General features: G+C 38.0%; 1 protein-coding gene across 3 annotated transcripts in view; it reads right to left on the bottom strand.

Annotated features, from left to right (window-relative positions):
• Positions 1–452: 452 nt before the first annotated feature.
• Positions 453–11,752, bottom strand: part of FAM110B (family with sequence similarity 110 member B) — a 184,365-nt gene continuing 173,065 nt past the window's right edge. For all 3 annotated transcript variants that reach the window (XR_009403184.1, XR_009403186.1, XR_009403187.1), the window contains one exon: positions 453–702. The gene's annotated coding sequence lies outside the window, so the exon portion shown is untranslated. The remainder of the gene's footprint in view (positions 703–11,752) is intronic.

Below are 11,752 nucleotides of genomic sequence, written 5' to 3'. Positions count from 1 at the left end.
TTGCATCCAAGAGCCTTCATGCCTTGGCACATTCTCCCTCCACTGTGTCTGATCATCTAGGCTCTTGTGCCAAGGGTCTTGCCATAGAAAAGTGGGAGCACTGGGAAAACACCCTTCCAAGTATTGTTCTGTGCTCATCTGCCTTCACATCCTTGGTCCTGCCATTACCAAGACACCAATCATCTTCCTCCTTAACTGTCCCCAGTCTATCTTCCAAGGGCATGATAAATCACTAAATAAAAGGACTGATCATTGCAGCAAGAATTTAATGTGATGCAAATCGTGGTGATCGCGCCTCAGATTTGCTAAAGGCATGTGTCTGTTTCCATAGGTAATCAATTGTACCTTTGGTGGGGGAAAACCAGTGCTTTGACAAATAATGCATTTCATGTTTCTAAAGTGAAACTAGATAAAAAATATGACACCCAAAGAGATGATTTAAAATGATTTATTTTATTCACACTATCCCAGTTTACAGTAGCTTTTAGTCTTAAGATGAATATAAAATAGTCCACATGATGTATTTTATGTATTTTTTATGGTTCCATCACTACATTTCTTTCTCTGGTAACTTTATAATAGATGCCATAAAAAAGTCATCAGCAAAACATAAAGTTAATGTTTGAAAGTAAGTCTTCTAATATTTGAAGATAGGACAACATCCAAGGGGCCTTTCGTGTCTGACTTTTTTGACTCAGGAGCCTAGATAATAAAGAAGCAGAAACAAATAACAATTTAAACAAGTGAAATAATAGCAAATACAGAATTGTTTTATTTGTATAGTTAAATCATACCCTTTAGAGTTATTTAAGGAAAATCGTGTAAATAATTTTAGTTCCATTTATAATTACTTAGTAGACTTTGAGAGACAGATTTTATTCCCAATATTTTTTCTGTGACTGCTTTCATAAAAATAGGGATTTTAATAATTCCACAAGTTAAGTATAAATCTGAACTTTGAAGGGGTCAATTGTAGTTCAGGATTTGGAAGATAAAATGTTTAAATGAGCCTTAAGCTTAGTATAACACATGTGTTGCTTCTATCCTTTTTGCAATAATACCTCAGAGCAAATAAAACCAGCTGTGTAAATGAAAAATTCAAATTAGATATGTTTAGAAGAGCCACTAGTACCAAGGAATCCATTTGAAGACCTATTCTAGTCCTTCTGTTATTGAATACAAGCAAACAAACTGTCACTAAAACTTCACGAGTACCTGAATCAGGACATTTCTGATTTATGACAAAAACTAATGTAACCCAAACGTTACTCTCTAGCAGAGCTAAAAGGGATCAGAATACAAGATAGAGATAGATAACAGATAGATAGATAGACAGGTAAGTAGATAGATGATAGATGATAGAGATAAATAATGGGTTTCTGTCTAATATTATGAATATAAAAATGTTATCCTGAGAAATATAGTAAATGACCAAGAATTTAAAAGTTATATATTTGTTTATTGCCCATACAAATCAATATATTTTGACAGTTCATTTATAATGGGTCTAAGTCTAGTAATTGTGTACTAGCTAAATTTTGAGTTTTATTCATCCGTTCTACTAAATAATCTGACTACAGCAAGTAACGCCACAGTTAATTTAAGATTAGTACTGTGATTACAGAACGATGTCATTTTCCTATGAAACATAGTTTTGAGAGATTAGTTCATTTAGCTATCTTTGAGAAAGTCTGTATACAAATCACTCCTTAGAAGTAGATGACTTGTCTTGATAAACGTGTGGGTTATATGAATATGGCCATTTGTCAGAATTGGCTCTAGTGAAGCAGAATCCATTTTCAGCTCACACAAATACACACAGAGTTAATCCAGGAAGAACCTCAGGTTTTTCCTGTCAACATCCTTGGAGGCCTCAGGTATGAGCTAAAGGAAGTGACATACTTCTGAATCTTACCTGTGCTCTCTCCACCTGCCCTGAGAGGATCCCCCACTGTGTACCATCTCCATAGCACAACCAATTGCTCTCCGGCCAGCTCTAGCTTGTGACAGACCCCAGCCTGTGGTCGCCAGACTGATCACACTGTCACTGGATATCCCACTCAATTACTGAGTCGCTGTTCAGTTTCCTGCTGTGGAAAGCAAGTCCTCACCCCAGAACTCTAGGGTTCTACCTCTTTAATTAGCGACTGCCACACAAAGAATTCTCTAGCACTGGGGGCTCTGCAGGGCCATGCAGCATGAATGGCAGGACTTAGACCTGCAGCAGTACCTTCTGTTGTTTTGGGTTTCCCCCAAAACAGGAAGCCTTTGGAGTCATTTGATAAATGGTTGGAGGAGTGGTGGTCCCAAGTTATATGTTGCCTGCAAATCCAAGTGATACAAGATGTGCTGTCTTTTATCATAAAAGGGTTGACCTCCGTGCCCAGACCATTCAGCCCTTTAAAATTTTACAATGCAGCAGGCCATTCTATATTTGTAAGGTTAATCTCCTACTCTATGGCACTCTTTCACTTATTAGGACACCCTGAGTATGTGTCCTTCCTGCAGACCATGATCCATTAGCACACTGCCATCAATACAGGGGACGAATACCTTGTTCTGCAGAAAGTCAGAGCACCAAGTTCTCTGGAAACCTTAACTTTAAAGAAATTTTTTTAAGATTTATTTATTTATTTTAGAGAGAAAGAGAGAGCATGTGAGTGGGAGGGAGGGGCAGAGGGGAAGAGAGAATCCCAAGACTCTGCCCTTAGTGCAGAGCCTGATGCTGGACTTGATCTCACAACACATGAGATCATGACCTGAGCCAAAACCAAGAGTCTGATGCTTAACTGAGCCACGTAGGTGCTCCATAAACCTTAAACTTTTTTTTTTTTTAAAGATTTTATTTATTTATTTGACAGACAGAGATCACAAATAGGCAGACAGGCAGGCGAGGAGGGGGGTGGGGGTGGCAGAGCAGGCTCTCAGCTGAGCAGAGAGCCTGACTTGGGGCTCGATCCCAGGACCCTGAGACCACCACCTGAGCTGAAAGTAGAAGCTTAACCCACTGAACCACCCAGGTGCCCCAACCTTAAACTTTTTTAAAGCATTATATAGACCAAACAGAAAAGAGTTTATGACAGCTGCTGGATACAGTCCTATGTCTTTCTTTTTCACCTGGCATTATTCAAAAGTATTTTCTCATGCCACTTAATATTCTTTTAAAAGTAAGTCTTTTTTTTAATTTTTAAAAATTTTATTGTTTTAATTTTAGTGAGTTAACATGCAGTGTTGTTATTTGTTTCAGGTGTATACTACAGTGATTCAGCAATTTCATACATTACACAGTAGTCATCATGATAAGCGTACTCTTAATCCCCTTCACCTGTCTCACCCAACCCCCACCCACTTCCCTTCTGGTCACCATCAGTTTGTTCTCTTACATAGTTAAGAGTCTGTTTTTCTGATTTTGGCTCTATATTATTATGTCATATTACTATATGATAGTCATGAAACTAGTATCTAATTATTAGATATTTAAATTTCAGTAAATGTTGTTATAAAAACTAATCTTGCATATAATTCTATTTTCATCATTATTTCCTGAAAAGAAATCCCTAGACATGGAATTACTACTAGAGTGTAGTGAATTCATACTGACAAACTGTTCTCCAGAAATGATGTACTAATTTATATTCCACTGGCTGTGTTTAGAGTGCTCATTCCCCACATTCTGGCCAGCACTGATATTGGGATCTTTCTTAACTTTTGCAATTTCTGATTATTATTGTTCTAATAGAGTTGACCCTTGAACAATGGGGGCTAGGGGTGCTAACCCTCTGCAGTTGGAATTCTGTGTATAACTTTTGACTCTCTCAAAACTTAACTAATAACCTACTGCTCACTGAAAGTTTTACTGATAACATAGTTGATTAACACACTTTTTTTTTAATGTTATGCCTATTAGGTACTGTTTTCTTATGATAAAGTAAGCTAAAGAAAATGTTAAGTATAAGAAAGAGAAAATGCATTTATAGTACCATATTGTATTTATTGAGGGGAAAATGTGCATATCAGTGGATTTGCACAGTTCAAGGGTCAATTCTACTTTATTTTGATTAGGTTGAATATTTTCATGTGCTTATTGGAAATGCTTATTTCCTATTTTTTCCCTAAACTTCCCGGAGAAGGAGATAGTATAATTGCCTTCTATATTATTCCACGTTCTCATAGTTATTAAAGCTTTCTCATCTTTAATTTGATGTCATTACCCATTCCGTTTAGACTCCAACCATGTTTTTGCCAGAATGAGAATACTCCCTTTGATTTAACCAAATACTCAAAATACTCATTTGATAACTACTGTGTAAACTCTTATTGTCCAGGTCCCGGAGGATGCTTGCCTTCACCTCTCTTCTTCCTTATGGAGATGCTTCTTATGGGTGCTTTCCATTTTGAGGCCCTTGGGGTTCATGGCTGATCATTCTGGGATGTGAGAGTTATAAACAGTAATCCTGGCTCTTTTCATTTGGAGATTAAATGCAGATGCAGACCAATGCTTAACTAACCAAATTTTAGCTATTTCTTTGCTCTTCTCTAAACTCTCTCAGAGTTTTTACTGTTCAGTTTTTACTCTTGAGTTGCAGAAATGAAAATGGAATGGATGCTACATGTAACAATATGGATGAATCTCATATAGTGTTACATGCAGGAAGTCGGTCACATAATTTTACATATTATATTTACAAGTGGCTTCATTGACTTGAAGGTCAAGAGCAGGCAAATTAATCTACAGTGATAGCGGTAAACTACCATTTACCTTTGGCTGGGGAAATATTGGCTGGAAGACCCTTGAGACCCTTCTGGGATGTCTTGTCATTTGATTTGATTTCTAGTTAGAAATGATTTTCTTAAATGTCATTTGGAAGCAGACAATAACATCATTCATGGTATATATGCATATTAAAATACATCAATTAAGAATTGTGCACTTTACTGGATATATGATGTACCTCAATAAAAATTTAAATGAAAGGGTATAGTGTGCTCTGAGTCTTCTGTTAAGTGAGTAGTAAGCAATTTATTTATCTACTTTTCCCTGAATGTCTCTGCAACTAAATAATCTTAAACCTCTTTTGTAAGACTTTTATTCTGATGTTATTATCTGCTTCCAAATGACATTTAAGAAAATCATTTCTAACTAGAAACGTTAGAAGTTACCAGAATAAAGGCTTATATAGTAAATTCTTGTAATTTTTTCCCCATAAACCTAGATATTTTTTTACAAATTTCATATATCTTTACCCACTTCTTAGGTTAGTTAAGAATAAGTAATTCTGAATATGGAAATGTCACAGAAATGCACTTTAATGTTAATTATGCTAGATGCTAATACAATTAACTAGATTTGTAACCTCACCAAGAAATTTGTAAAGTTGCCTCAAGATACTGGAAAAGCAAGACAGAATTTTCAGATCACTATGTCTACCTGATTAATGGCTTTTAAGAACTTTCTGAAAAATGTTTCTTATCTACTACCATATGTAGTTTTCACCCACTCTCAAAAAATAAATGGGAATAATCTTTTGTTTAGATCTTATTTATTTTGCCAAGCAAGAAACTAATGCATAACAATTCTTTTGCCAGAAACAGGGGCACTTGGCTAGCTTAGTGGAGCATGTGACTCTTGATCTCAGGGTTGTAGGTTTGAGCCTCACAATGGGTGTGGAGGTTACTTAAAAATAAAAATATTAAAAAAAAAAGAAACGGAATTTAGCTCCTACAGTACAGCTGACCCACCAGAAAAGCTGCACATTTAAAATATAAGAAATATTTTGAAAGAACCATTGTGAAATGATCACTTACATGAAGTCACAGGAAGCTCCAAGGACCATATGTCTGATTACTGTTGGATGGAGCCAACATATCAAAATATCTAATTGATATTTTCCAAGGAACTGTAGATTATTATTACACATTCTACCTGAATTGTTCCCATGAACAAATCTCAACAATCATTTGGGAAAACTTGATTTTTTTTTTTTTCTTCTAGGAAAGACTTGGAACTGGTCAATTTTAAAGTGCTCACAATGGGATCTGTTATGAGGTATCATATGCCAGGTATTAAGCAGTGGAATATTGTTTCATGAATACCTTGACTAGTTTATATGTCTAAGAATGCAACTTTCCCTCTATAGCCTTCATTAAGTCCCAAATTAATCTATAAATTAGCTAGAATTCTAATCAGAATCCCTTAAGAGAGTTTTGGAAATTGGAACAGAATTCTGAAATTCCACTAAAATAATACAGGCTCAAGAAGTGAAGGATCTTTAGAAAAAAAAAATTGTTAAGACAGGAGTGTGCCTACCAGATATTGAAACACAAACTTGTAATTACCAGCTACCATTTCCTGAACATCTCCTATGGTCATCTGGCTGCTGAACCACACCACCAGTGACCACTATGAGTCCCAACAGATGACACATCTTGGGTGGACCAGCTGGTCACCTGGTGATGGATGGATGTGCCTTTCGTGGAGGAGCAGCAATTTGTCCCCAGTGGAATATATATAGAATACAGGTATTCTATATTTGAAGTCACTTTCATGCCCCAAATCACTTATCATTGATTTGCTGAAGACTTTATTTTCTATCCTGGTATCCCTGACAACATTATTTTGACCAAGGAATTTACATCAGTAGATGTAAGATGATTGTTAATGTTCATGTGACTTACCAGTCTTACTATATATCCCAGGAACCAGAAGTATGTTATTGATAGAGTGACCATACATCTTGCTGTGCCTAAGATGGCCTTGATTTATGCCTTATTGTTCCCGAATAATTATTCAAAATGCTCCTTTTGCTCTCAAAATTCTTATTGACATTTCCATTACAGCTTTAACTGGGAAACCACCCTTGTAAGTTTGTGGTACTATCCTCTAGGATTCACTATTAAGTCCGAACCCACCTCCGTATATGGTGCTGTTCTCTCTCTAAATAGAACACTATCATCCAAGGATCATTGGATATAAGGATGAGTGTATCTCTCACTATTATACTGAATGATCCTTTTGCATAATTTTTTTGCTTCCCATCCCTAAAACATGGACTTTGCTGGCTGAAGGTTATTGCTCAAGGGATCTGGATTAGTTATCTACTGCTGTAGAAAAAGAATTCACTCCAACACTTAATGGTTTAAAATGGTAATCATCATTTATTATCTATCTATCACGAAGACTTTGGGTAAGACATGTGGATGTATTTGACTAAATGATTCTGGTTTGAGATTTCCCATAAGGTTGTAGGCAGATGGTAGCTGGGACTGGGGTCCAAGGCTGCTTCTTCACTTAGTCATTTAGCCTGGACTGGGTGACTAGAACAGCTGGGGACCAGAACAGCTGGAGCTCATTGAGTACCTCACTATGTAGTCTCTTCCTATGATCGCTCCAGCATAGCAACTTTAGGGTAATTCAAAGTTCCAGAGTACATGGAAAGAGGGAGAGTGAGGTAGGGAAGAAGGGGTGGGTGTGGGAAGAGAAAGACAGAAGGAGGGAGAGAGAGAAAAACATTATGTTGGTTAAGGCAATTACAAGGATTTTGCCAAGTTTAAGGGGAGGGGACATAGACCTCACCTCTCAGTGCAGGAGTGTTAATAATAATACATTGGAAGATAAGCATGTGGAATGAGACAGATATTGATGTAGCAATGAAATACAGCCTACTATAGGATACAATCCTTGTTCCATTGAATGAAAAACTGAAACTCAGTGCAACCCGTGGGCTTGCAGTCCCTGTAGTCCCACAGCGTCCTATGCGTAGAAGCACCCCATGCTTGGTTTAATGCTCTGCTGTTGTCATCTTGAAATTCTTTTTTTTTTTTTTTAAGATTTTATTTATTTACTTGACAGAGAGAGACAGCAACAGAGGGAACCCAACAGAGGGAATGGGAGAGGGAAAAGCAGACTTCCCGCTGAGCAGAGAGCCCGATGTGGGGCTCAATCCCAGGACCCTGGGATCATGACCTGAGCCAAAGGCAGGTGCTTAATGACTGAGCCACCCAGGTACCCCATCTTGAAATTCTTAATACATATTTAACAAGAGACCCATATTTTATTTCACAAACAGTTTTGCAAGTTATGTAGCTGGTCACGCTAAAATTGCTACCTATACTTCAGGCTTTTCATTCACTGGAAAAACAGGTAAGAAAATAGGGTTATGGTTCACTGGGATGATTAACTCTATGGAAAATCAGATTGCTAATAAACTACAGACGTAGTTAGGACATCAACTGGTACATGAAAAAGTAAAGGAAGCCTATAATAGAAGTACTACCAAGGGGACACAGCCTCTAGAAACAAAAATTTTCATCATTCCATAAAATGCTGGCAGAAGGCAAAAGGACTGGGTAGAGGAAGAGGCAAAACATAATTACCAAATAAAGCCTGGGGACTAGTTGCAGAAACGGGACCATGCCATGTAATTGCATTTTATTTCTTGTATTTTCATGCATATATTTATTAACCACTACTGTTCTTTCTTCTCTTATCTTTGTGTGTATGTTAGTGGCTGTTGACTATACTATGTAGTCCATGGGCTACAGGGTAAAAAGAAAGGATTATGAAGAACTAAGGAAGGAATGGACATAGTTTTGACATTTTGAATCATGATGGCTGTAGTAATTAAAGAATTTGGATTGATCATTTTTGGGAAATTGATGATCATATTTTCAGGTGTGAGACCATTAGCTGCATTATATGTTGCATTATAATTGCACAGTGTGTGTGTGTGTGTGTGTGTGTGTGTGTGTGTGTGTGTACATGTCATTGTGTCTGTCTTAAGAAGTGATTTGTACTGGAAATTTGCCTTCTTTTCAGGCCATGTAGCATCTATGAAGAATTATATTGGGGCAATTCCTTATTTTATGGAGCAAAACTTGGCTTCCATTTTGAAAGCTGAAAATACCAGATCCTTCTTTTCCTGGCTTTCTTGCTGCTAAGGTGTGTGCACATAACATAGGCATTCACCAGTCATGTATTGAAATGAAAGTAGGTGATGTAAAAAATTGATTCTAGTGGTGGATTGCATGGGTGGCAATAACTGTATTCATAGCTTCAATCTTTGGTATCATTTTGAGTACTGTTTTGAGTAGAGTGAGCTTCAGTCATGACTCTTTAGCCTTTTAGGTGAGCTCCTCAATATCATTTTCCTAAGTTCCTTTTCTGTTCATTTTAGCCAGAGATAAGTTTTATTGTTTGCAAATGAGAACCTTAACTAATACATACAAAAAAGATTATCATAAAACTTTAAGAGTAATTGGAAATTAAAAAAAAAAAGTATAACATAATCCCATTTTTAAGGATGGGAAAGCAAAATACCCATAGCAAAAATATTGGGTAGAATACACAAAAATTCAAACAATAACTATTTCTGGTTTGTGGGACTATAGAAAGTTCTTCTCTCTCTTTCCCTTCTTCCTCCTCCTCCTCTTCTTTTTCTTCTCATTATCTTTCATTCTCTGTTATTCCCTCTTTCCTTATTTTCTTTTCTTCTTAAAACATCTTTTCTGGTGTTTACTTTACTGCATATAGGACGATTATTTGAAATGCCTTAAATGATTCTTAAAACATGACTCTTTTTTTTTTTTTTTTTTAAAGATTTATCTACTTGAGAGAGAGAGATCACAAGTAGGCAGAGAGGCAGGCAGCGAGAGAGGCGGAAGCAGGCTCCCTGCCAAGCAGAGAGCCCGATGTGGGACTCGATCCCAGGACCCTGAGATCATGACCTGAGCCGAAGGCAGCGTCTTAACCCACTGAGCCACCCAGGTGCCCCTTAAAACATGATTCTTAATGATCCTTAAAACATTCTTAAAATATATAAAACATTGATAGATTTTAACAACTTATAAAAATGGAAAGGAACTTAGAAATTAAATACTCCAGCATCTTCACTTATCCAGGATAAGATACTCAGGTCGTGAAATGTTACTAACTCAAAGTCACACAGCCAAGTTCAAGGTAGAGATAGCTCTAGAACATGGATCTTCACTCATTCAACAAATGTGGATGTGTCAGGCACTGTTCTAGGCATTGGTGATAGAGTAATGAATGAGATAAAGTCACCCTTATCCTGAAGCTTAAATTCAAGTGGGAAAGACAAACAATAACCAGGAAAAGTGAAAAATAATATGGTTTTAAGTAGTGATAAATGTTACGAGCAAAACAAAAAACTCAATTGGAAGTGATCAGGTGAGTAGATAAGAAGTTTAGGGGAGATTCTCTGTAGAGTTTACACTTCAGCTGAAATCTAACCAGTGAGAATGAGGTAGACTGGGGGGATTTGGGAAAAGCATTGCAGGAATAATGAACAGTCAGTGTGAGGCACTGACGTAGACATGAGTTTCACACAGTCAAAGAACAGAAAAGGTCAATGAAATAGGAGCATTGGGGCAGGATGGGAGATGTGCCATGACATGTGATCAGAGATGTAGAAAGGGACCTGAACACTTAGAACAGTATGTGCTATGGTTAATTTTTTTATAACAAGTTTGAGTCACTGGAAGTTTTATTGCAAGACAGTATGGTCTAAGGGGTGCCTGGGTGTCTGGTAGTTTAAGCATCTGCCTTCGGCGAAGGTCTGGATCTCAAGGTGCTGGGATGGAGTCCCACAGAGGGCTCCCTATTCAGCTTGGAGTCTGCTTCTCCCTGTGCCTCTCCCTCACTCAACATCCCCCCCAACACTCTCTCCTTCAAATAAATAAGTAAAAATTAAAAAAAAAAAAAAGACAGTGTTATGTAAGACAAAAATTAAGCAGAAAGAGTTAAGTCAGCTTTCTGGATTTTACCAGAATCCCCAGGAGGGCTTGTTAAAACACAGGTTTCTGGGCCACTCCCCCCAAATTTCTGATTCAATATTTCAGAATTTGTATTTCACAATTTCCCAGATGATGCAGATGCTGCCCGTCCAGGGACCACACTTTGAGAACTACAGCTCTGGTGCCATATTCTTGGTGACAGATGGTAATGTCTTAGACAAGGGTGGTACCTGAGGGGTGAAAAGCAGTAAAGAAATTGGGGATACACTGTGACAATAAAGCCAACAGGACTGACTTAGTCATTTAAAGCGTGGGTAGTGGAATGGCTTGAACTGCAAGGGGACAGTGATGCCAATCACCAAGATGGGGGAGACCGAGGGGTGAAGAGAGAGGGCGAGAAGTGAAATCAGTGACTAGGTGGTGTTTTGTTGTTATGTATCTCATTTCAGGTTTCAAGTTATACAGGGAGAGATCACAAGCAGAGAGTGTAAGTCTACAACTCAGGTGTGAGGCTAGAGCTGAAGACACAAGCCTGTGCCATCAACATACTGATGAGACTGAATGAGAATATAGAAAAAATAAAGCAGTGTAGAAAAATGGGCTCTGAAGCATTCCACCCTTTTTAAAGTTTTGGCAAAAGAGGCAAAGGAAACAGAGAGAGCTGTCAGCACAGCAAGAGGGAAAGCAGGAGAAGATGGCGCCATGACAGCAGAGGAGGGGAAGGATGTCCCAGGAGGAAACAAGTGAATGCAGGTAGGTGGGAATGCCCACTTCACCTGGCAACATGGGGGTCCTGGGCAACCCCGACATAGGGAGTGTCAGTGACTTGAGAGCATCAGAGGTTGATTGCAGTGAGTTAAGAAGTGAACAGTACATGAGAGAGCAGAAGCAGAGAATGTGGACAAGTCCTCAGAGACGTTTGGCTTTGAACGGACAGAGAAAAAGGAGACAGGGTAGCTGGAGGAGACTATGGATCAATCCAGGGAAGGGGGCTTGTTTG

This window comes from Mustela nigripes, chromosome 3, assembly GCF_022355385.1.
Source record: "Mustela nigripes isolate SB6536 chromosome 3, MUSNIG.SB6536, whole genome shotgun sequence".
In the NCBI taxonomy this organism is placed as follows: Eukaryota; Metazoa; Chordata; class Mammalia; order Carnivora; family Mustelidae; genus Mustela; species Mustela nigripes.
The sequence above is the reverse complement of the archived record's forward strand: the minus strand, read 5'-3'. Positions and strand labels throughout refer to the sequence as shown.